This window comes from Thunnus maccoyii, chromosome 22, assembly GCF_910596095.1.
Source record: "Thunnus maccoyii chromosome 22, fThuMac1.1, whole genome shotgun sequence".
NCBI lineage: Eukaryota > Metazoa > Chordata > Actinopteri > Scombriformes > Scombridae > Thunnus > Thunnus maccoyii.
The window spans coordinates 4,711,232-4,735,977 of NC_056554.1; the positions used below are offsets into that span (position 1 = coordinate 4,711,232).

The following is a 24,746-nucleotide window of genomic DNA, read 5'->3' on the forward strand; positions in this document are numbered from 1 at the left end:
CTCCTGGGTGACAGAATAATCAGTGATTAAACACTTCAGAGATGGCATCCACTGGAGAATACATCACAAAGCATACTACGCACAAGGCTGATCAAAACATGAGTTACAGACAAAGTGTGCATGTGCATGTGTGTGCTAGTGTAGGACAGTACAAACTCCTAAATCTCTGGCACAAGATGAGCAGGGTGGGAACAACGGGGGGTTCTGATTAATTGTTATTCCTTTTGCATTTCACACTGAAATTATGGTTTTCGGGTGATTTTCTTCTTCAGTCAAGCATGCATCATTAAATTGGGACACCTTGTGACATGTGAGATTCACTGGGTTGGCTACCGTTTGATTCCTGTTTCATTATCACCTCTCTTTTGTGGCAAGAACACAGCCAAAATGAAGAGATGTCAAGCCTTCTAGCACATTCTGTTTAGGCAGACAAATGTGAGCACACTGATATTAAAAAAAATGTCAACTACGCTACACACACACACACACAGCACACATGCACTGTACATACACAGCAAAAAGGAAAAGCACTTGAACCTTGTTTATTGCTTTACCAAGTTAAGACAAACGATCTGGTGGCAGTGACTCCTTCACCCTTAACGGATCATTGTTCTTATGAGCCCATAGCAGACATAATCAGTTAAGCCTGAGAACCCCTCTCCATGAGATGACAAATAACCTTGGCTTTGACGCCCAAAAATTTAAAGAAAAAAAAAAAACTTAAGTTGCATATTTCATCCTCACTTTCCTTGGCATTGCTGTGTGTGGTTGGAGGTTTTATTAGTATTCTGTGCAAGAAGGGAAAAAATCTGGAAAGCACGGATGGCTGGAGAATGCAAAATGGCTTCCTCTAACTAGTGCACCCACAAACTATTTTGCGGTCTTTGCTTCTATCTGTCTCCCTCTCTCAGTCACTGTCACATACACACTTGTAGTGGACCTCTTGTTTACTTTCTGACAGACTAATTGACATGCAATCAGTGCTGTACCTTAGCCTCCAACATGCAAAGCCAAAAAACCCCATGTGGAAAGCACCACCTTCAGGCACCACACACTCATTCTGAGTCTCATCAGCCTGTATCATATGACATGTTCCTATCAATTAGGGAAGTTGTTTTCCACGTCTAAGGGCAAAGGTGGGAATCATATGGGAATCTTCTAACACAGAGGGAACATATTTTGAGTGCAGGGACTTACTGCACGCCAGTGTTCCTCTGTCACTAAGGCAGGGATGTATTCTGCAGGGATCTTTGCTACCCCTGAGAGCTGGTTTGTTTTTTACTACTGGCAAACAACTTTTTTTTCTGAATCTTGCGGGTGTACGAATCAAAGCAAACCACAAAACACTCTAGGGCTGTGATTATAGGGAGCGACAAAACAACTTGTGGCAAAACACTGGGAATTTGGTGGTGCCATCTTTAAGAAGTTAACCAGTCAAAAGTCTCTAGAAATTAAAAATCAGCAACGGCGTCTATGTTGTCATTGAGCCGAGTAGACCCGACAGAGCAAAAGAAGTAGAAAGGGTATTTATAAGCTGAGACAGTGTTTGATTTAAAGCCTGTGATGTCTGGATTGATACACACAAATCAGACATCACAGATTCACAATGTCTTCAAACCTCAAACACAATGGCACATCAATAATCAGGAAAAAAGCTGCTTGTTCTTCTGAACCAAATTTATTGTTAGTTGATGTGGTGGCCCTTAAAAGTTCACTTGATGTGCAGATGCAGTCAGACACATATCTAACATCTGCAAAACAGATACCAAGATGATGAAAAATGATCACTGTAGCATCAATCAACTTGGTGGTCCGAGTCAAGTTTCAGGTCAGTTGAGACAAGTGCAAATCATTTACTCAGGTCAAGTCAAATTTATTCTTGTCATGGCAAAGTCTTCATGAGCAAAATGGAGATCTTCAGTGCTGCATTGCAGCATTGATACACACAAGATTACCATGGCAGTACAGTACAGTACAGTGGCAGGCAAGGAGCAGGATTCATCTATTTTTAAAGTAAAAAGTGGTAATGATGGGAAATGAGAGAAATTCGAGTCAGTCTGGCCTGGAGACACAGGGGGAATGGGAAGATGAGTGGCTTGGAATAACAGAGGAAGGCCTGATGGGATATTCTACGAATGAGTGGGTTGAGAAGTGTAAAACAACAAATCAGTGTGTTCACTGGTGCAGTGGAGCTCACATGTCAGCATTTTATAGAATGTAAGCCAGAGTTGTGGACTTGAGACTTGGACTCGAGTCAGGCATAAAACACAAAAATGTGAAAGAACTGATTTGGACTTGATTGCTATGAGGCTTTACCTCCCAAAGACCTGGTAAAATTCCAGAACAATAAAAAATAAAACAAGACAGGCCTTGCGTACATAACCACACCATGAATAACTAACTATTAGACCTAGAAATTGAAAGGACTATGTAAAAAACAAACAAACCTTCAAAATCTTTAAAACGCTGTGTGAATTTAATGGTCAGTGGACTCGTGACCTGAGTTGGACTTGTCTTGATCGACTGGAGACTTCAGACTTGCCCACAAAAACCAGCTATGATGTAAACACAGTCATTTCAAGTGAGGCAGTCGACAACCAACCAACAGGCTATTTTCGTCACACATCTTAATACGCATGATGTATTTTACACAGGGTCATGCACTCTGTGTTAGTGATATATGGGAAATGTCACCAGTGTCAACAGGATCGTGTCCACACTTGTGATAATAGGGATAACAGTCTGTAGTCCTTGGAACATTAGATTTTCATCTTCTCAAACTGAGAACTAATCAAACACCCACCACCTGACCGTACACACACATATACACACACACACACACACAACCTCCATCTCATCTGTCAACCATCAGCATGGCACACCGTGACCGGGTGATGGATCAGATAAGTGATGGGTGATTAGCATTGATTCCCCCGTTGTCGGGGGGAGGGTGGGGGTGCAGTATGTTAAAGGGGGGGGGTGAGAAGGGTGCTGGAAGGTGCCTTGTTAGGGGGCAGGGAAGGAACAGTAAGTGACGTTCCAGGACATTACTTACACAAGGCCTGACGTGAAGAGACAGGGACCATTAATATAACTCCTTGATGCTGCCTCCATGGGGGCTGGATGGGCTGCACACACATGCAGTAAACTCTCCTTCATCCTCTTTCACCACGCTCTTCAATCAATTTGGTCCACTTAAATCCTGTTGACCATGGGGATTGTTATTACACTTAAAAATATAGTGTTCTTCAGCATTGAAGACACCATTTGATTTTTGAGGTGGCAGACTAATGCTCTATTTGTCTTCTCGTCATGATATATCTTTTATAAATAATCAGTGTTGTGAAAAGTGAAGTTAGTTTTATTAAATAGCCTTGTCTGCCAGTGTAGTTTTGTATAATGATAAAGCACAGACATTTCTCAATAATTTACATCCTAAGGTCGCTCACTCTCCCAGTGCTCTCAACTGCTCCTCTTCCTCTGTGTGTAATGTAGCTCCACTCAAATAAATGGAATGTGAGCGTTAGTGCTTCTCTTTGTAAACATCGTCTTATCGCCCTTACTCCGCCGAAGCCACCCTATTGTTTATCTCCTGTGCTGGTAATGGGACAGAGTAATTTCTCATTTGTAACAATATCAAAAAGCAATTACAAGACTGTGACTAAAAGCCACTGAACAATGTCCACCATCAATCATCAGAGAGGAAAAAGGCAAAGAGCGCAGAGACATTTCAACCCCCTTATTTCCCCTGCCACTTGCTCTGGTATTTGTGCTCAGCTGAACCTGGTCCCCGCTTTAGGACTGCTTGGATGCCACTGTGAAAGGGCAAAAACCTGTTGCAGTTAGCTAGCTAGTTATTGGTCTTATTTACCAACTTAAATGTCAATATCTCACTGCTGGTGTCCGAATTCTGTGCTTTACCACATGATTATACCTGCTTACACAAAACTTCGTTCATTACATGACAGTATTATGGCATGTGTGGTGGGTGCAGCATTTGTCCCTCTCTCACTAACTAACCTTACAGAAACAGTCAAATTTCAAAGATTTGCCAGGGAAACACAGCATTGCTGGAGGTGTCATTTTCAATTTGCTATTGACTTTTCTTTCACCATCATACAGTACAAATGAATCATGTCTTTGCAAGATCAGAATATTAAATTAATCTTGACGTCAATAAAGATTGTTACCACCTCAGGCAAGTATTGACACTTGCGGATCCTGGTACAGTAGCTCTCATTTACAGTTTGCACATGTCTACATACATGTTCTCAGTATGCACACTCTCAGCTCTGCATCGCAAACATTGGCTTCCACAGCAGGCTGCATTTTTAACATGCAGCACTTTAACTTTGAAGCAGCGATGACCATGGGCTATTCTTGATCGATCTTCAAGGCATAACACCGTGAACAGAACACCCAGTGTCTCTCAATCCATCCGCCATGTCTGTCTTTGACATTTTCTCGGCCCGGGGCATGTATTGACAGCCCATTTCCTCTTCCCCCCCACCCTCCTCTAACACCTCCAACCTCCACCTCCTCTCTCTCACACACACGCACACACATACAGCACATCCCTGCGGGCCAAGTTCATCAAGAGCAGAGGAGGGTGTCCACAGTTCATCGGTAAATGTGTTTGTGTCCTTCTGTGTGAGTGTGTGTTTGTGTTGTGGAGAGGTGACACTCCTGTACAGCCCCTTTAGGATTCCAGACAGGTAGTGTACGGCAGGGAATGAGGCTTAGAGAAAGAGAGTAGAGGTGGAAGTGGTGAAAGAGAGAGAGAGAAAGAGGGAATACAGTAAAATCATAAGGCGGGTGATCAAAGAGAAAAAGAATGAGGTCAAGGTGTTTGGGATTGACCTTGAGGGTTTCTGCATTAGAGTGGACAATCCAGATGTGTGTCCAATGTCAGAGGCAGTGCTTTATGCTATTAGTGCTGGTCAAAAGGTGACCGCACTGAACACAAGGACATGGGCTGGCCTGCAGGAAGGTCAGGTCCACACAAACTGACACACACACATTCTCTCTCATATGCTCATGTAACTCCATGGACAGGACTTGTGGATAAAATGCTAAGAACCTCTTCCTGCTATATACTGTCTGCAGTGATAACTATTTGATGAGATTTGATGCCGGTGTATTGTGAGCTTTATCAGAACTGGCAAGGGCATCCATGCATTTTAATGTCCTGCCTCTTTCCCACTACTTTGCGGGTGTGTCTCTCTCATTGCCACCCCCCTCCCTCAAACCCCCTCCTCACCCCATCTGGCTTATTTTTTTTTTTTCCATTTCTCTATTGAACAAGCAAAGACAGAGGGATTATGTTGATAAATTCAACAAAGACAAGCTGAAAGAGTGAGTCAGAGGACACAGGAGTGTGTGTTTGAGAGAGTGCGCGTGCGCATGTGGGACAGTGTGTGAGTATGTCTCTACACTTGTAGGTCTAAGTGAGCCTGTGTTTGTTTATGCATTCATGAGTACGTGTCCCTCTGTACACAGTTTTGCGCTCCCTCAGCATTCAAGCACATTTTCACCACGCACTCTCCTTTGAAGTCTTTGACGTTGTCACTCGACATTTCCCACTCAGTGGTACCTGCGGGAGTCGGCAAACTTGACCGACTTAAACTGAGAGGTATAAGGTGTAAAAACAACACACTATCTTGCATCTGACAAAACAGAGTCTCAAAAAACCTTGCTGCAGCTGGAGCCGATGACATTTTGATGTAAGACAAAGTTCTATCCGTGCAACCTCTCTCTGCACAGCAGGGTGGAGGAAGGTGGATAGAAATGTATATAAGTGAGAATGCTGATACTGCTCAAGTGTGTTTGAGAATGCGTATACCCATGTAATTATTAAATGTACAATATTTGAGCAAGTGCTGGGTTTATACCAAATTATAATGTTTTAAAAAATAAATGATTATCATTGAATCCATACTACCTTGCTGATATCCTTGGGCTCTATGTGCTTAGTTTTCCATGAAGAAAATATTAACTTAAAACAGTGTTGTTGTTGACTCCAAGAAATAAACTGATCTATGATGTCCTGCAGGTTCTGTTAGGTGTCTACAGGGAGGTGTTTAGAGGTGCAGTTAAAAGTGTGAGCTATAATCAGTTTAAGCTGAATCCAATCTGCTTTTCATTAAAACTAGAATGTGCAGTACATTGTGCGTTAGATATGAAAGCAAAAACTCAACCATGGCTATGGCACATTATTGGAAGACATCAATAGCACCTTTAGGAGGGAATAAAAACTATTTTCTCATAAAAGGAGTGGCATCTAAATTGTATCCTAAGATATATTTAGATTTTGTGCTGACTTGATTCTATTTTTAGATCAGGACATAATGAAACCTTGCCTAAAGTTCTCCATGTGTGGCCATTTGAAAATGATACCTGCTTCAGATTAAATTGCAGTTCTTGAAAATGAACCTACACAGTTTCAAACATCAGCATTCCACAGAAAAAAACATGTTTTAAAATACCAACTCTTTCATTAACTGGTTTTAATATTGACTGTTGGATGAGAAAGTTTTTCATGAAAAACATTTCAACTCTCTTTGCCCTTCTCTTACTCTCTACCCATTTGCTTACAATTGCCAGCAAGGTAAATCTAAACTCATGCGTGGATGTTAGTTTTGTAGGTCTACAGGTCAACAAATACACTTCAAACACACTGACAGGGGACCAGCAGCCAAATTGACTCAGCTGAACAGGAGACCCCTGTCTCTCTCTACTTTCACTTTCCTTCCCTAAGGGCACACACTATTTTTTTTTTGGCTTCCTCAACAGCATGTGTTACCAAAAATGGAAGTGACAGAAAATAGAAGAACAGCATGCCAACATTTTTCACGGGATGCAGGATCCACAAATTAAAGGTCTCTGTTTGTGTCCATATCTGTGCGGTGTGTGGGTTTTCATGCCTCTTGTAGGATGAGAATACTGATCATGTTTGCAAGTGTGTGTGTGTGTGTGTGTGTGTGTCAACGTATCGGCAGTATGTTTGCGTGGCACCATGCCAATATATGCATTTGCCTTTCTGTTTGTCAATGCACGGATATGCGTGCTCTTGCATGTTTCCATCAAAATGAAACAGATAACTTTGTTAAATGAGCAGCAGTTTCCATTTGTAGAAGCGTATTATCCCTGCCCCCTGCCCCTGCTATCTCTCACTCAGGCCTGGGGACAGCTGCACTCCCAGGCCATTCCTCTACCATCCTATCCCAGGATCTGTGCAATCATTATGCACTGGCTACTTTTTTTAATTATGCAATTCATCCTCTCCACATGCTGTCTACATCCCAATTTCCTTCCCTACACCCTCATCCCTCTCTATTTCTAGAGCCATTTTCTCTTTGTTTCTCCATTTTCTTTCCTTTTAAATAATTATCCCCACAGTGACTGAATGCACAAAAGCAAGCCAGCACACAAACACACACGGACCTCCGCTTTTCAGCCAATGACTAACAGTCTCATTTAAGCCTATTATTAATAATTTACTACCTGTTTGCTGGGCAGGCCTTGGCATCCTGCTGCCACTTAATTGCCTCTAGGGCTGATTATAATGCACAAATAATGCCTCGTAGGAACTGTTATAAGGGTTTAGGCACAACAGAAGAATATGCTAGAAGGAGGGGAACAGATCAGTTACCAAAATAGCTAACATACATTTTGAGTGAGTGGGGTTGTCAGGGGGTCAATGATACTGGTGAGATGAAAAGGTGAACTTAATTTAGTGTGATTTGACCTGGGGTCAGAACCCTGTGCATCTGAAGAACACAGGACTCATCCTGTCTGATGAATTGAAGATTGAACATCATAATTTAGAAAAAAGGGGAAAAAAGAGAAAAAAAGTTTTATTCAAACCTTATTCTGCATCAAATGTCATCATTTTGCTACTTCTGAGTGTAAAGGTTGCACACATGGGCATGTACCTAACAAAAATAACTACTTTCTCAAGAATGCCTTCAAGTAGCATCCAAAACTGTTCCTACATGTCTTTAATATATTGTTGCAAATACCCTATGAACCTTCAATCCTCAGAATACTGGTTGTGAAAGGAGTGAAAGGAAGAAAAAGAACATTCGGTGTCAGAAGGAAAAGCCAATAAGTCATATTTTTTTATGGAGCAAATCAAAGCACAATCAGCATTTGCTGCTTTGTTCCCTGGTGACCAAATGCTATAACTGACTGTCTCCTCGAATGAAACCTTTTCAAAACCAATTACATAATCATAAAACTGTAGAGGTGTCATTTTAAAAACAAGGCTTGATATCTTAGTTCCCAAAAAAGATAAGACAGGAGAGAGTAAGGTTATCACCTAACATGTAGACAAAGACAAAATACAGACAAAAGTCACGGCAATGACAGATCACTGATTACCAGACATAAAGAAAGTAAAAGTGATGTGAAGATGAGCACAGTGAAGTGGATTCCACTAGAGCCCAGCTAAGGAGTGTGTCACTCATTAATGCCAGACTGAGTGCCTTGCTCTCTTCACTTGCTCTGCACACGTAGGCGCGTGCACATACAGAGATCAGCATAACTTATCTCGCTCTCTCCACACTTCTTTCTTCCCTGCTCTGTCTGAAATTCTCTGTGGCACACACACACACACACATTCTCTCTCTATCTCACTCACTCACACACACACACACACACACACACACACACACACAGAACTACTTTATGCATGAAACTAGGGTAAAGACTGGGTTCAAAGCTTGAGTGATTTCTCAGAGCTGAGCATACAGACTGCATCTTAAACTCAAATCACCTGCTCTCTTTTCTCACCTTTCCCACACTGACTTTTAACTTCCTCCAATACACACACACACACACACACACACACACACACACACACACACACACACACACACACACACACACACCTGACTGGCAATATTGAGTCAAGTGATGCACAGATGACCTTAAGTTTTCTGACTTTCTATCTCCCCCTCTTCTACTTCCTTGTCCCCATTTGAAATTGCTCCCTTGAGAACTCCCCTACTGTTTTTCCCTCTTTTCCACCTAAAAAACTTGACAGTCCTTAGGGCCCCTGGGGGCCCCAGCTGTAGTGCACTGTTAAATTAGAAAGGCTTAAGAGTGGGCTCTGTTAGAGAGGTTGTAGCTGTTGTATGGTATAAATGTAGGAACAGCACAAGGGAAAGGATGGAGGAGAGCAAGGGAAGGAGCTGTAGATAAAGGGAAACAGGAGAGAGAAAAAGAGGGAATGAAGAAATGAGATTAAGGGCGGAGGATGAGGAATATAAGAAGAGAAGAATGAAGAAAACACAAAGACAGTAAGTCCGGGAGGGTAGACAGGGAAGAGAGGTATAAGAAAAGACAAAGAATAAAGTATGGAAACAACATGGGACGTGGGGAGGAAGAAGAGGATGGATGGAAAGAGGAATGTAAGAAGAAAGTAATAAAGATGGAAATGAGTCATTCAAGGGGAGGGAATGAGGAAGGTAGGCCACAGGAGATAAAACAAAAAGCATGTGTGTGTAAAAAAGTAAGGTTAAAGTAAGGATAAAGGACAGAGATATGGAGAAATGGAGGATGGGGAAAGAAGAGGGGGGGGGGGGGGGGGGGGATCAGGGGAATGAATCAGGAAAAAGGTTGGAGAAGGTTTTAAAGCTTGATCTGCTTGTTATCTAGTAGCACACTGAACATGCTGGATATGTGTGTGAGTGTGTGCTCTGCACATTCACATTCGTGTTCTTTCTTCCCGCTGCTCTGCTAGTTCATTCTCTGGAGACGACAGGAAGCGGAGGAGCGATCTCCTCCTCCTTCTACAGTATAGATCTCTTCTACCTCTTCTCTCACTCTTCTACTCATGGTGGTCTTTTATCCTACCCTGCTATTGTTTCTAAAACCCATTAAATAAATTATACACCCCGTCCCTTTGTCTTGCAATGACAGTGTATTGTACTTCTTTTTAGTTCATGTTGTGGCTTTGATGATTTAAATGCTATTTATTTTCTGTATTATTTAATTTAATTTCTAAAGGTGACTTTCAATTATTTGAATATATAAATAATATATTTACTTTAAAGGTAGTGAGTTATAATTAGTCATTAATTGCACATATTCTAGGTGTATGTGCAATACTCCCGTCTCAAAGGGGACAAAAGTATGGTTCTGCTGTTCTGCAGGGAGGTTTGTCTTCATTTTTACATTTCTATCATTTTTCTATAGAAATCAAAAAATACAATAGCTATAGTTAATTGAAAGAAATCATTCAATTTAATTATGAAAGTAAGCATGACATCTTATTGTTATGCTGTTTCTAATAGCAGCCATACAATAGACTGTCACATCTCATTGCTTCCTGTGGAGTGAGGGAGATAATGGCTGCATGCCATCAGAAATAAAAACCATAATCCCATGAGAACGGCAAACATCTAGAGTTTTCAGCAATCCTTTTAATGATGGCGACTATGAAGAAGTCTGAACAAACAGAAATCATATCTGACACCTTATTTGCATATTTCTTTTGAAAGAGATAAAGCTATATGGCATATCATCAGCAAATTCATGTTAATCGTGACAATTTATTACATAACCTGGATAGTACAGCTAAGACTATAACAGTTCCACTGTGGTCTTCCTTATGTCTTAGTAAATCCCAACTGATAAATCCATCTGGCTGATATATCTGCCAATACCAATATGTAACATGCAATTGCAGTACAGCAATGCCAAGGAAAGAAGTCTAAGAAAGGACCTTTCCTGGCCACCTAATTAACATGTCACATGAACCTAAAATATTGGAAAATAAAATTCCCTTTCTCCAACGTCATCTTCTACCTCCCTCTTCATCTGTTTTTTTTTTTTTTTTTTTAAAATGTGCCAGCTGTAGTTACCATACGCTACTGACTGGCTTATCTCCCTGTGTTCACAGTTTCACTGCTGTGATGAATCACTGCCACATGGGAGGAAGAGGATGGAGAGAGAGGGAGAGACAGAGAGATTGAGAGTCAGATAGAGGAGAACAGAGGCATAGGCATGAGGGGAATTGAGAATACTGGTACCAGTGCTGGATGTTCCAACTCACATAAATACACATGATATTTGCAAGAATGACACAGTCCTGGCCACAGACTGAAGCACACACACACACACACAACAAAAGAGCCTCTTTCTTCTACTCTCTCAAAAGTTGAGGCTATACCTTCTAGTCCGATTCACACCTATAATGTATCTGGACATATCCAGACCGTGTCAACATTCATCTGAAGTAGATTATAGTTCACACCCGACATTGGCATCTCCAGTGTGATTAGATTTAGCTTTCAAGCTCACATTTACAGAGTGAAGAGCATGTCTGAGACTGACTTTAGATCCAAAACCCTCATTAAAACCCTGTTAGAATTGCTGGGATCAGCTAGCTACCAGTATCCAACTGTTTGTGGGAGGTTTGTTGTGCTATACACACAGATGACTGGGCAAACCTTTAATGTGGTAAGACACATTTTCATTAACACTACAGTACAAGCAGTGTGTGGTTCATCAACTCCCCTGAATGTGGCTTTGTGTGTTTGTAAAGTGTTTGGGGTGGAACCACATGTTTATCTTGAGCCAATGACACGCATGCCAAGACACATTTAAAGTAGAAACAGACAACTCTTTAACTAACAGGAAGAAAGCCCTCTGGTCAAATCAAATCAAAATACAAGTTTATTCAGGTAGTATACTCAATGCAACTAAAACGTAGCGTACACAGATATAAGTAGTGTGTCATCAGATTTGCCTGTGCAATATTCCACATTTATCATATACCAATAAGACAATAGAAAGAGGTTGGCCACCTAACAAATTATTATGATATATAGCTATCAATAGCTTCTGGGGAAAACAAAAGCACTATCCTCTTCCTCTTCTGGTTGCGCAATGGTTGACGTTCCTTTGTGCTGTAAATTGAGCCTTCATTTTCTCGGAAGATTGTCTATTTCCACTTTAAGCACTCAGTGTGAACAGGGTCATAAATGAACATGTGTCAGCTTACAGGCAGGCCTGCATGAAACAAATCATCCGTTTGATTTCCAACAGCACTATCACTGCTTATTTTGCTGTCATTCATACACCCATACAGACACTTCCTTTCCCTCTTTCTAACATAGACAGGGAAATAAGTGAGCTGGGACAAGAACAACTATGAGACAAGGTGAGCAAAAGACAGAGAGAACAAGTAAGACAAAGGGAGAGTAATTGATATGAAGGGGTGAGGTGAAGTATAGCGGCAGTACGGGGGTCAGCCTTTTATCTTGAAGCAGAATATTTGAAGAGCGGTGACTGCACTGTGAGCTGAAAACTGCTTCAATATTTTATCACTGCAGGGATCAAAAGTTAGGATTTTTTCCACCCTTTTTTGGTCCTTGACAGCCCCAAATGCCACCAATGATGAGTGTGGGTGGGGAGTGATATACTCAAACTATACATGGAGTCACAGTTTACTTTCTTTTTCTGTCAAATCTTTCCCTCTTTTACCTTCTGCATTCCTTCCCTTCATCCATTATTCTGTATATTAGAAATTATCTCCACAAAACACACACAGGCAAAGTTATAAGACTGTTTTTAGCCTGTGGATCTTCAGTCTAAGCTAATTCAAATGCAGTCTAACTTGCAAATCACACAACTAACAAATTTTAAACTGGTCCAGACAATTCCTTAAAGCGTTGTGACTTCAAAAGGTAGACACGTGTAGGAGGAGAAGGCATTCCTGCTGTTTAAGCTCCTAAAATAACCAGATTTTTTGCTTCAGAGCAAGAGACTCCTCTGTCTGCTGTGTACTGCTGCCATGTATTTACACAAAGCTGTGGCTGGGCCCTCAGGGGGGGGACCTGCAGGCCTGCACTTCCTCCACCTCCCTCTCTCATCCCTCCTTTCTTCATGTACTACATTCAAATTTAGGCCATTAAATTGCTTTGCTGATGTTGGCCTTTAATTAAAAAGCTCACATTGGCCATGACTTGCATCCACCTCAGACATAGTGAATGCAGCCATGTTTCATTATGTCTTTATTGTAGAATTGATCAATACTACACTGGCTGTTGATAGAGAGTCCATAACACATGAAAAGCCAATAAATTTGGGGATTCACAGAGAAGGACGACGCACGATTGGCAAATAAAATTCTAATGTGTTTTCCTTTCATTTCAGAAGTGATTGGGGGAACTTTTTTCTGTTGAATTTTAAAGTGGATCAATTTTACTGATATTCTGATGTCCACTCAAATGAGAAACATTTTATTTTTGTTGCTTCTGTTATATATTATTAGAAAATTAGCAGGAGTAGTAGTAGTAATTATGATCTCATTATGAATGGTTATAAAAATGAGTCAATTCAGCAGTTATATACGTATTACACTGAATCAACATGACATTTCAATTCTGGGGGCAATATGAATCATGAGATAAGACAAACAAGTCATTTGTGAATATGTATGAAGCAAAGAGAGCCATCTACTCTGCCAGTATGCATGTGTGCATACAAGTGAGTGTGTGTAAAGGGCTTTAGGTTTTATACACTATTCATCAGAGTGCAAGCTGCAGAGCACTGTAGCTGTATTCAATCTAGCTGGACTTAAATGGTTTCATGTGACCCTTTGGCCTTTTCACAGCAACACATTATAGTGGTGCTGACGGTAGCTGGCTGTGCAAATCAGGGTTGAGGCACCGTGCACCTTCCCATGGAGATTTCTGTAATACACAATCCAATACAGAAAGCCTGCCTTCACACTTTCTTCCAACATGTAGAATACTGGGTAATTGATCGAAAATGAAACCAAATGAGACTGATCAGAGCTTTTGTGGTTTTCTGGCTAAATGCTTAAGATGAGAAGTAATTCAGCTAGAACATCAGAGGGAGAACAGGGAGCTGAGATATGGGTAAGTCGTGTGGGGAGCAAGAGACAGAGACAGAGACAGAAAGAGAGAGGTAGAGAAAGAGACTATTGATCACGCAAAGCTGTGCTGCCTGTCGATATGGGCTTCTCTCCAGGGAGTAGAATGACACAAAATAGGGAGGCAATATTTATTAGGGCTGTGTGTACGTGTCTTTGTGAGTGTGTGCAAAGGGTTTGGACGTCAGCTTGTGTGCACATTTGCACACTGGGGAGAGTCACGCTGATGGGCTTTTAGATCGAAACACACTTAATGCCTGTATGCAGACTACTCATGCATGCTCCATCTGTGGCAAGTAGCAAAGATGGGCCAATTTAGGAGTCTGTAAGCCATCTATTGGAAAGTCAAGCTCACCATAAAACACAAAATCATTGAAGGAAAGGAGAAGGATATTTCTTATTGAGTAACAGCAATATTTTATTATTTTCCATAAAGAATACATGGAAAAATTAAACGAAATGCTCCCCAAGCAACTGCAAGTATTACTAAGAGCAGGGGGAGTGAAATTGCCAACCATTACTTTCCAGTATGATGGTGAAGAGAAGATGAATTTCTTGATCTAATGTAATTATAAATTACAATGAACTAAACTGCTATCTAATTTTTATATTTTGCATAAAACGTATGATCTACTGATACACTAGAGAAACTGAATGTGAGAGCTTAATATGCAGCAGCTCAGGTCCTTTATTAATGAGGAAAAGTAACTAACACAAACACAACACACTGGCTACGCAGGTAATGTAACATTTATGCCAATGCCAAATTGAAATGAATAACAACAGAAGCATGGTTGGGGGGAGGAAGGCAAAGAAAGAGCTATTGGCAGAGAATGGAGAGGTGACAATAGGAATTAGGACAGCTAAATTTAACTGTAGGAACCATGGGGGGTGGTGGTAGTGTATGTGGGTTGTGGAATGGTAGTGGGGGGGGTATAAAAGAAGAGAGCGAGAGTGAAAAAAAAAAACAATTCAAACTCCTCTCTTTCTTCTTTCACAGCATTTCAGTGAGATTTAAACGGCCCTCGGGCTAATCTCAGAACTGCATGTGATTTTCAATTCATTTCCCCTCTAGGTAGGTGGACAGTTATTGTCCAGCCTGTTCATTCATGGAGTAGAAAGGTGAAGGACAAGCTTGCAGGGGTTTCAGATCAGAGGAAGCCATCTCTCTGTTGCAAGGGGACAGAGAGGCTTGAGACAACAACTGCAGATAGCATGATGGAAGAACCACTGATGTTGATGACCTACTGTAACAATCCTCTACAGCTTCACAAGAGACCATCATGTTAAATAATGACACTTACCAACTAACATGAGCAGTTCTGGATAAACATTTATGATGTGTTAATACTTGCCTGAGAGAAATTCATTTAATTTATCAGAGGATTCCACCCATACCTAATTTGTTTTAATCAGGGATGGGGTAGGATCATTGTCCTGTCATACCCTCTAGTTTAGATGATAGATATGAGAAACGTTAGATGAAAAGTTAAGGTTCATCCTGAGGGAGACATGAAGGACTGTATAAAATTTCATGACAATCTAGCCAACAGTTGTTGAGAAGGGTTAACCAAAATCACAAATGTGAACATCAGGGTGACGCTAGAGGATCACCAAAGTGAGTAGGATTCATCATCTGGGAACTATGAATGTCGGTGCCAAATTTTGTACCGATCCGTCCAATAGTTGTTGATATGTTTCAGTAAAACCAAAAATGTCAACCTCACGGTGGGACTAAATGAAAAGTCAGAGCATCACTGAAGTCAGTAGGATTCATCCTGTGGGGACCATGGATGTCTGTGCAAAATTTCATGACAATAGATCCTATAGATGTTGACATATTACAGTCTGACCCATCCCTAGAGGCATGTCGCTAGCATGGCCCAAAAATAACACAATTACTGCGACCTAAAACAAGTCCCATTGTGTATCTGTGCCTTACTAGTCCCAAGGAAAAAAAGAAAATTCAACTTTAAACACTAGCCATGAACATGGCTCACCTAAATTTCAAGACACTAATAAGTTCTCTATGTAATCCTGAGTGAATGGAAGGAATTAGGACAACAAAGCCCCATACACATGGAGAACCACAATGCAAATAAATTATTCAACAGCATTGCTGCTGGAAGCACATTTTTTCTACCATTTGAAGGGGTAGGGGTAAATGTGCTTTCCAGTCTTGTTTGGTAAGCCAGAGTCGGCTAAGGCTACTGGTTGCGTGAGCGTCTATGCGAGTGTGTGGGACGGTTGTAGCCTTAATGTTGACACAGCATTTTGTTTCACAGTGTCAATTTCTGCACATTTCCCTCACACCTTTGCTTTTAAAAGCTCTTACAGTAGGGATGTTTTGTCAGGCCTGCCTATGGTTCCCACCGATAAACGTCACCTGGCTGGGCGGCCTGGGTTACTCTATTTACAAAGAACAGTCTTGCCATGAATAATACAGGATGTGCCAAGCACAGGGATGGAAACAAGGGAGTGGGGAAGAGGTTCTGCCTTATTTCTGGCTGGTCAGGCAAGAAAACACTGTTGGAAAACACAAAATAGAAACATCTGTAGTCAGTGATCTGTCAGACAGAGAGGATGCAGAGCCAGGTATTCAGCAGCAAGATAATAAATAATAATACATTTAATTTGTACCACACTTTTCATTCATAGTGAAACTCAAACTGCTACAGTATTAATAACATAGAAAACACAATATAAAAAATAGTAATAAGACTTAAGATGAAAAAGACTTCCTAAATAGAAATGTTTTTAGGTCTTTTTTAAAAGAGTCTAGGGTCTGTGCTGCCCTCGGATGGTTAGGAAGGCTGTTCCACAAGTGTGGTGCAGCAGAGCAGACGGTTTGATCCCTGATGGTGCGGAGCTTAGTACTTCTGGACCAGAGGTTTGTGGTATGATCAGTTCCTGTGGGTAGAGAGGTGCATGTCCGTTGATGGGTTTGTATGTGAGTAGCAGGACTTTGCAGTCAACCCTGAAGGAGACAGGGAGCCAGTGCAATGAAAACACAATTGGAGTTATATGTTTGTGTTTTCACAGTCTCATCAGGATCCTGGCAGTGCTGTTCTGAATGTACTGGAGCTTCTAGTTGCTCCTGCGAGGGATCCCTGTGAAGAGCACATTGTAGTAGTCCAGTCTTGAGAATGTAAAGGCATGGACAAGTTTCTCTGCATCTGACAGGGTTAGATAGGGGCATAGTTTATAGATGTTTTTGAGATGATAAAAAAGAGGTTTTGCATAGATGTCTTATATGGTCATCAAAATTCAGCTGAGGGTCAAAGCTAACACCCAGATTAGTGACTGAAGAGGAAAGGGGGATGTCTTGGCCGTCAAAGGCAAGATGAGGCATGGGGGATGACTGAATCTGGTGTGGAGTGCCAATAAGGAGAGCTTTAGTTTTGCTGCTGTTTAACATCCAGGCCTTTATCTCTTTAAGACAGGCGCTGAGGCGTGACATGGCTGCAGAAGGGCATTGGGCAGTTTTGATGTACAGCTGGGTATCATTAGCATAGCAATGAAAAGACATCCAATGTCTGCTGATGACACGTCCAGGATGATTCATGGAGACAAGTAGGATGCTACAGTTCCATCTTCCACAGCATCCAAAACACAATTGAAATTCCTCTTGATTCTCTGATGAGTGCCGGATAACAAATTTGCTGAATGTATGTATTATCAATTTTACAGAAAGCATTTTCAGCTACAGTCAGAATGGCATTCAGAGAAAAGTAGGCTGTCACTGGGAGTTATTAATGTGGTTTCTGCTCTGCTCAAGGACACTTGTTTACTTTGTTATGCTCATATGCCTGGCCTCAATCGATCCCTGGCCCTCCTTAGATGTACTGTGAGGGATGTGTGTGAGAGAAAGCAAAAGATAGAGTCCTATTTATGCTAAAGTTTAAGGATACAAAATTCTAGAGCAGTTTCCAAATGATTGTAATTAAATTGAAGCAGCAAGAAGAAGGATAGCAGAGATGTTCTCATTTTAAACACATCAAGCAAATGGAATATTTGATCTGTATAAGATAGCAATGTCCTAAAATGTGATCCACAAGTCTTACAGAACATTATCCTAGTCATACAAATTAAATATTACTTACTCCTACCTCAGTATGTGTCTGCAAAGTAATGTAAGTTCACTTATCAAATCTGCACACAAATATTCCCTGGAAAACGTGGAAAATGTAACTCTGACAAACATTATCAGGAAACTAAGTAAAAAAAACAAGATTGTGTGAATGAAAGTAGGCAAACAAGGAAGCAAACTGGAGTTCAAATAGCCATAGTTATTTTGTGAGTGATACCATACACACTTAAGAATGTGTGAAGTATTGGGATTGAAGCACCTATATTCATTTTTGGCATGAAAATATCAGTAGAATAAAATATCATCAGTCTGTGTCTGCCTGTGACCCCTGTCATCATTCAAATATCTCTTTTTCAAGAGCATGTAATCATCTTCTGGCCTGCAGTGCACTGGGAGCAGCTATCAAGATAAAGCTACTGGCTCCAAAGCCAGGAAGTCATGGCAACAACGAGAGAGGAGAAAAGCATGAGCAACAAGAGCACAGCCACACATGTAGACGACATACATAAAAACACAATGAATATCAGCACTGCATTCAGTTTTCTTCAGTGCCTGATGTGGCTTTATAGAATCCATTTTAGAAAAGATAGACAGCTAATCGAGATGAATAAGGTTCAGGTGGGAACTTGAAAACTGAGTCATAGGACAAACAGACCACCATTCTGCCTCAAGGTGAAATGATGCATATTATAGCTTGGAAAACAACTGTTATGCAGCATCGCAGTTACATTAAATGTAAAACTCATTCAGGATAGTCATCCCTCATTTCAAAGCTTAATTATGTTCAACCAACAGCTCAGTATAGAGGATATTCCTTCATTCCCCATACTAAAGATATTTGAAAAACACATAAAAAACAGCCTTTTTTAAATGAGTGCATTCAACAAGACATTTCAGACTTTTCTGATTGGATTAATCTATGGATAAAGTGAGGCAACTGAAACACTTGAATAAGGTTAGGCGAAGACTGCCATCATAACTAAAGGAAACCGATGTTTATGCTAGTAGACGGGATGCAAATGAACTGTCCGAAGCTCAACTTAAAGATTCTGTGTGCCCATTCAATACTCCAATGCCCCTGCAACGCCAACACTACCTCCAGCTTTGGCACTGAGCACCAATATATGCTGCTTTAAGACCAATGATGTTTTTTCCTCAGTCTTCAAAACAAGGTACCATTTCTTTGTGTGAAAAATGATGGATGAAACTGTTCAACTATGTTAAAGCAATGTGCAATGAATTATATCCACTTACCTGTTTATTCTTATCTGTATGTATGTTAAGTAATTTTACTTTTTTCTTTCCAATCTGACGGATGTCCACCTTTCAGTAACTGAAAAATTATTCTGTAAGTATTCAATTGCTTTTGAGCTGAGTATATGGATGATATGAATAAAGAGTATAAAAATTAGGAATACTGCGGTGCAGGTGGTGAATGAAAAATAGAAGATTTGTACTTTCATAGTGTCCCTTATGGCAAAAAAAAGAGGACTGTGAAGAATCAAGGGGAAAATGAATGCATTGATCTATGTTTGAAATGATGCAGCAGTGGGGGGTCACGCATGAGTAAATAATTGATCTAGATTTGTTATGTTATTAATTGCGCCTTATAAAGTCAGAATCAATGCTTATAAGCACCAAAACTTCAAAACATATAGCTGTAAACTGAAATAAAATGAAAAAAAAAAATGCAAACCTCTTGTGTTAGACAGTGATAGGAGTTGTTTTAAAAGGAAGAGAGAAGGCTGACTTGATTATACATTCCAACTGTGAAAGTCAAACTTTCCCTCGACAGCTAAGGCAAGGGGGCTTTGAAAAGAGTGCCATCTCTCTCTCTCTTTCACTCTCTCTCTGTCTACATCTTCTTATGCTCTTTCTCTAGGTTGTTCTCATCTACACTCAGCCTATCCCCATGTCATCAATCGGAGTACAGAAACCAGAGACATAGCACATCCCGGTATAATAACTGCATCTAACACACCCAGGGACATATAAGCACATATCTTCTTTAAATTAAGTGTGCCAAAAAGTCTTAATCAAAAGCCAACAATACACATACACTAAAGCTCAGGTTTTATAATGCAGTTCTATCACAGCAGTAAATAAAAAAAGACTTTACTCCTTGTGAGACAAATTATCGGTAAGATTCCTCTCTGGACACAATGTAATATCCACAAGATGATACAAAAGTCTGCACAGGGCTTTAACAAAAGTGGCTTGGGGATAAGCGAGAGGGGGAAAAAATCTATTAAAATGTCACAACTTGAATCTATGCAGTGAAAAGTATCACAATGTATATTAATTCTTTAGGGAAGGGGAGTGAAGGATATTCCTGATTTATCGCCCTCTTTGGCCGCCATCATTTATCACATCACTAGCCACCTGATTCAGGCCGGCTTTAAAATGGCCACTGCGTTTCCGCTTGGAAAATTCCATTACTGGTCTAGGGACAGAGGTGAAGATGTGAGGGTAGTTTTAGTCCTGCAGAGCACAACATATAACAGACAATGTTCAGGTCTGAGTATTTCTGCAGTGATTCAGTATCCTGAGGCTCCTGACTTAAATAAAGGTTATATGTCTTCTATGAATAAAAGCACACATTTTACACTCATACAGGCACATTTATACATGCACACCCAGAAGAAAAAAACACACGTATAAACAAGAAAACACTGGTGGTGGACATAAACTCTGCTGTTTTAAAACATATTACTATTTAAAAAGAACGATCACTAAAGTTATATGGGAAATGAACCATTTTTAATTAACATTAGACATGGAATGAATATTTCATTACATAGAAAATTGGGGAATAAGGAATTTACCACATAAAATGTGCCGGCTGCTGACACGTTGTATCATATTGTATTGTATGTGCCAACCCAGTGCTTTTATGTGATTCTCTGTGAAAGAGTTCTGTCAGTCTAACCTGTCACCGATTAACTACTGCTAGAGTTCATGGGAAGTGTTGCTACTACTCCATTGCAGTAATGATCCATGCTGTTGATCTCCCTCTTTAAAGAGATAAAGGGAAATATGTCTGAAGAGTAAAATATTGGCCTCAGATGAAGTTCATGTGTTTTCACAAGTTATTTTAACCTTCTACCTAACACACAATCAATTTAGAGTTCCAGAGAGTGTGCGAATAGAGCGCTCTTGCTCAAGGACACTGTTTACAGTTCATGGACATGCACTGCCGGTAGATGACATCTTTCAACAAGTAACTCATTCATTAGCTTCCTCCGATTGATCAGTTCATTGGATATGTTTGGATTTTTCTTTTTCTTTCCGAAATCTAAAGAAAAGTTGAAAAGATTTTTTTTTTTTTTCTGAATTATAATTGGTGATTTCAAATGCTTTATCATCAGTATCTCAAACAATGTGGGGATGATGTGTATAATGAAGCATGGAAAAAAGTGCGTATGTGTGTATTATCTAGTTAGGAATCACCTATTCTTTTATGTGCATGATCTAATCTGTTCTAATCTGACTTTTGTTATGGTTCTCTAAGTTTAGCGTGTTAGCATGTGTTATCGCTACTGCTATCATTTGGAGATGTAATTATCATAAACCCAAAAGACAAAAGAGAAAAGCAAGACGGTCAGGTGCCACCGCCTCACCAGAGCCTCCTAACCATCCACATGTTGCTTTATAGTGCAAGGCAAGAAGATGTCGCTGTTCTTCTTTCTGCAAATGAGGCTGGGATTTCCATAATTAGCCAATGTTAGAGGAGGCGAAGGGCTAAAAGACAATGTTTTTCCTGAGAACACATTTTTTGATTACCATAAGATCATCCATGTGAAAGAAGAATTGTGATCTTTGATGTGAGAGACACTAGAGCACACAATACCACCAGTGTGAGACTCTAACAATTATGTTAAATATGGATCAACTCTGTCTATGAGTAGGAGGCTTGCTGCACAGCAACATGGGATTCCCTCAGCTTACAGGGAGCAGCAGTGGAAAAGAGAGTAATGGGACGTGAACAGGGAATAAAAGGCAGGAAGGTAGAGGACAGGATGGAGAGTGAAGACAAGGTGAAGAGGAAACTGTCAGCTCAACTAACCGACAGCTCAACCCCCACAGGGATAAATACAAGGAAAGTGTGTGTTTGTATCTGTGCACGTGGGCGTGCATGTGTGTATGTGTCAGTCCTGATCATCTACCATGTCAACTTGAGTAAAGGTCTCGCTCCGTGCTGATGCCCTAAGGAAACATTGACATTCTCAGAAGAGTTTTTTGTGTGTTTGCAGGCGTGTGCATGTGTGCATTTGCGTAAGCGTGTGTCTGGGGGAGGGCGATCAAGCACAAGAGAGAGACAATATGAAGGAATTTGACTGTCTGACACAGCACTATTTCCACCCACCAAATCCAATGAGTGGACAGTGTCGTCCGAAATTTAATGTATTCTGGGAGTGCAGTCATCCCTAAAGCACCGGCTATTATTTCAGGTGCTCAGTACTGCCAATGATAAACACTGCTTCTGCTTGTACTGCTGCTGTCATTCATGCCTTCTTCTAAAGACGAGCCTCTTCTCTTTTAGAGAAAAATCATGAACATGGTTTAAAGAAATGTCAAAAGATGAGAACTACTGTCTCGTGTCAAAGTCAGACTCTTTGTACACACAGTTATCCATCTTGGCCTCCAGAAGAACATAACACCACTTATGCTTTTGCCTCTGGAGGAGAGCAGTCATTACTTATGTGACCACAAGAGGTCTCTTGTCTGGAAAAGTCATTTTGAAGATTTGAAGAAACAACAGGTGCTGTTGTTTTCTGGTGAGGACAGTCTCAGAAGAAAACAACACTTGATATTCAAAGAGGAAACAGAATACACTACATTATGTTCTAATAACCATAACATGGATGTGTACTACATATATGTGTGAATTGCACTTTTTGGTATAATCAGAGGTATGGATAGTAAATGGTTTGGGGGAAAGGTAATGCTCTTCATAGGTTAACATATCCATCCCATTTGATCATGAGTCAGAACAATTCTGAAAAATGACTGAAAATGGCTAAAATATGAGCTGGAGAGCCTTTTAGCACCTAACCGTGACTGCCATCTGTGTCATGCTAACACCGTGGTAGTATTCAAATGCATCACACACACACACATACATACATATCACGCACAAAGTAGATCTCTCGTAGTCTTGTTTACATCAGTTTGATTGCAGAAGGTGTGTGTGGTATTTGCAAGTGCATTTGCACCACTGAATTCAATCAGGTCCAGAATATTGACACTAGTCAGATGTGCGATGCTGCTATTTACAAAGCGTCAACAAAGGAATTGACTAATAAGAAAAGTTTAAACTGACTGCCTGTGAGAAATAATTGCTTTCCCCTGTTTTCACCCTTTTTTATATTTTGATTCTCTGTCTCAAATCCACATGGACATGCACAGAAATCCCCCCCACCTCTATTGTTCTTGTTCCAGAGTATAGTGAAAGGCTTTTGATAATGTTTGCAAGTGGCTGGAGTGGTCTCGAAGCAATTACAAAGCCCTATTAAGTGTCCTTTAATGTACATTGTGGTTTAAAAGCTCATCCAATCTTTAATTAAAACCAAGCAAGCAGTGGAGACTCTGCACTGGTTCAACACAAAACAAAAACTCATCAAGAGAAAAGTTTCTTTTGGTATTTTTACCCCAAAGTAAGACACAGACGTCTGGCTTACCTGCCAAAGCTACCTGACTCCAGACTCACAAATAGACACTTGACACCAGAATGAAATACCTGTAATCCAAGTAAACACTATCACTGTTATTGTGGGTGAGATATCTTCACCTTGTTTTACCATATAACCTCACATGTATTGTATGTCTTGAAAAATGTCACATCGATGAAAAATTTCAATTAGTACAAGTGTTCAAGCCAATAAACTACTACAGTAAAAGCACTATTCCCAACTAAGCCATATCTTAAGCCAAGCTATTACTTTCACCTACCGCCCTCAGCACTGCTGGCCACAGAATGTGACCATCCACCCTCAACCAATCCCCTTCAAGCTCTTGACATGGTGACTTCTAAAGTCCAATGGGCTTAACGCTGCCCTCTTTTGGGGGAGCCAAAATTGCCTTTGCATGCCCAAACCCTATTTCATTCCTCACTCTCGCTCTTTTCTTTCCACTGCTTTCTATCCATCCTTTCATTTCTTTGCCCATGCTCTCACTCACAGCGTCTGCAAATGGGAAGATAGCTGCAACCTCCCCAGTCTCTTTCCATCTCATTTCTGGAGCAGCCCACAACTGAGAAGTAGAGAGGGTGCTTTTTGTGTGTGTGTGTGTGTGTGTGTATTTATGGGCATGAAAAAAGCAAGCCAAGTAATTATTCAGGATTCACACTGCGTTGCTGGCCTAATGAGGTGGCGGTTAATTGCTAGGTCCGGACAGCAGCTCTTTGGGGCCGGCTGGCAAACAGTGCGAAGAGAAGATGGGAGCCACAGAAGAGGTGGGAGGAGTGAATAACAATAATCAACAAAAATTAGAATCAAGAATTAGAGAGAGTATAAGCCAAAAAAGCAAGTCAGACACCTTCCATGCACGACCATGCTTGTCTTTCTCCCAGACAGCTTCTTGAGTTAAAACAGTTGATTTCCCTCATTGAATCAGGGGAGGGGGGGTTGAAGGGAATTTTTTCCTCTCTGAGAGGTTTGCAGCTCTACTTACTCATTCCTCCTGAGTTTGGGCTGAGTGTTTTGAGCTGGTGATGAGAATCTGAGAGGGCTAAAGCCTCCCCTTAAGTCT

General features: G+C 40.7%; 1 protein-coding gene across 4 annotated transcripts in view; it reads right to left on the reverse strand.

Moving 5' to 3' along the window:
- nrxn2b (neurexin 2b) overlaps positions 1-24,746 on the reverse strand; it is a 716,836-nt gene that overhangs the window by 264,161 nt on the left and 427,929 nt on the right. The gene's annotated exons all lie outside the window — the stretch shown is intronic.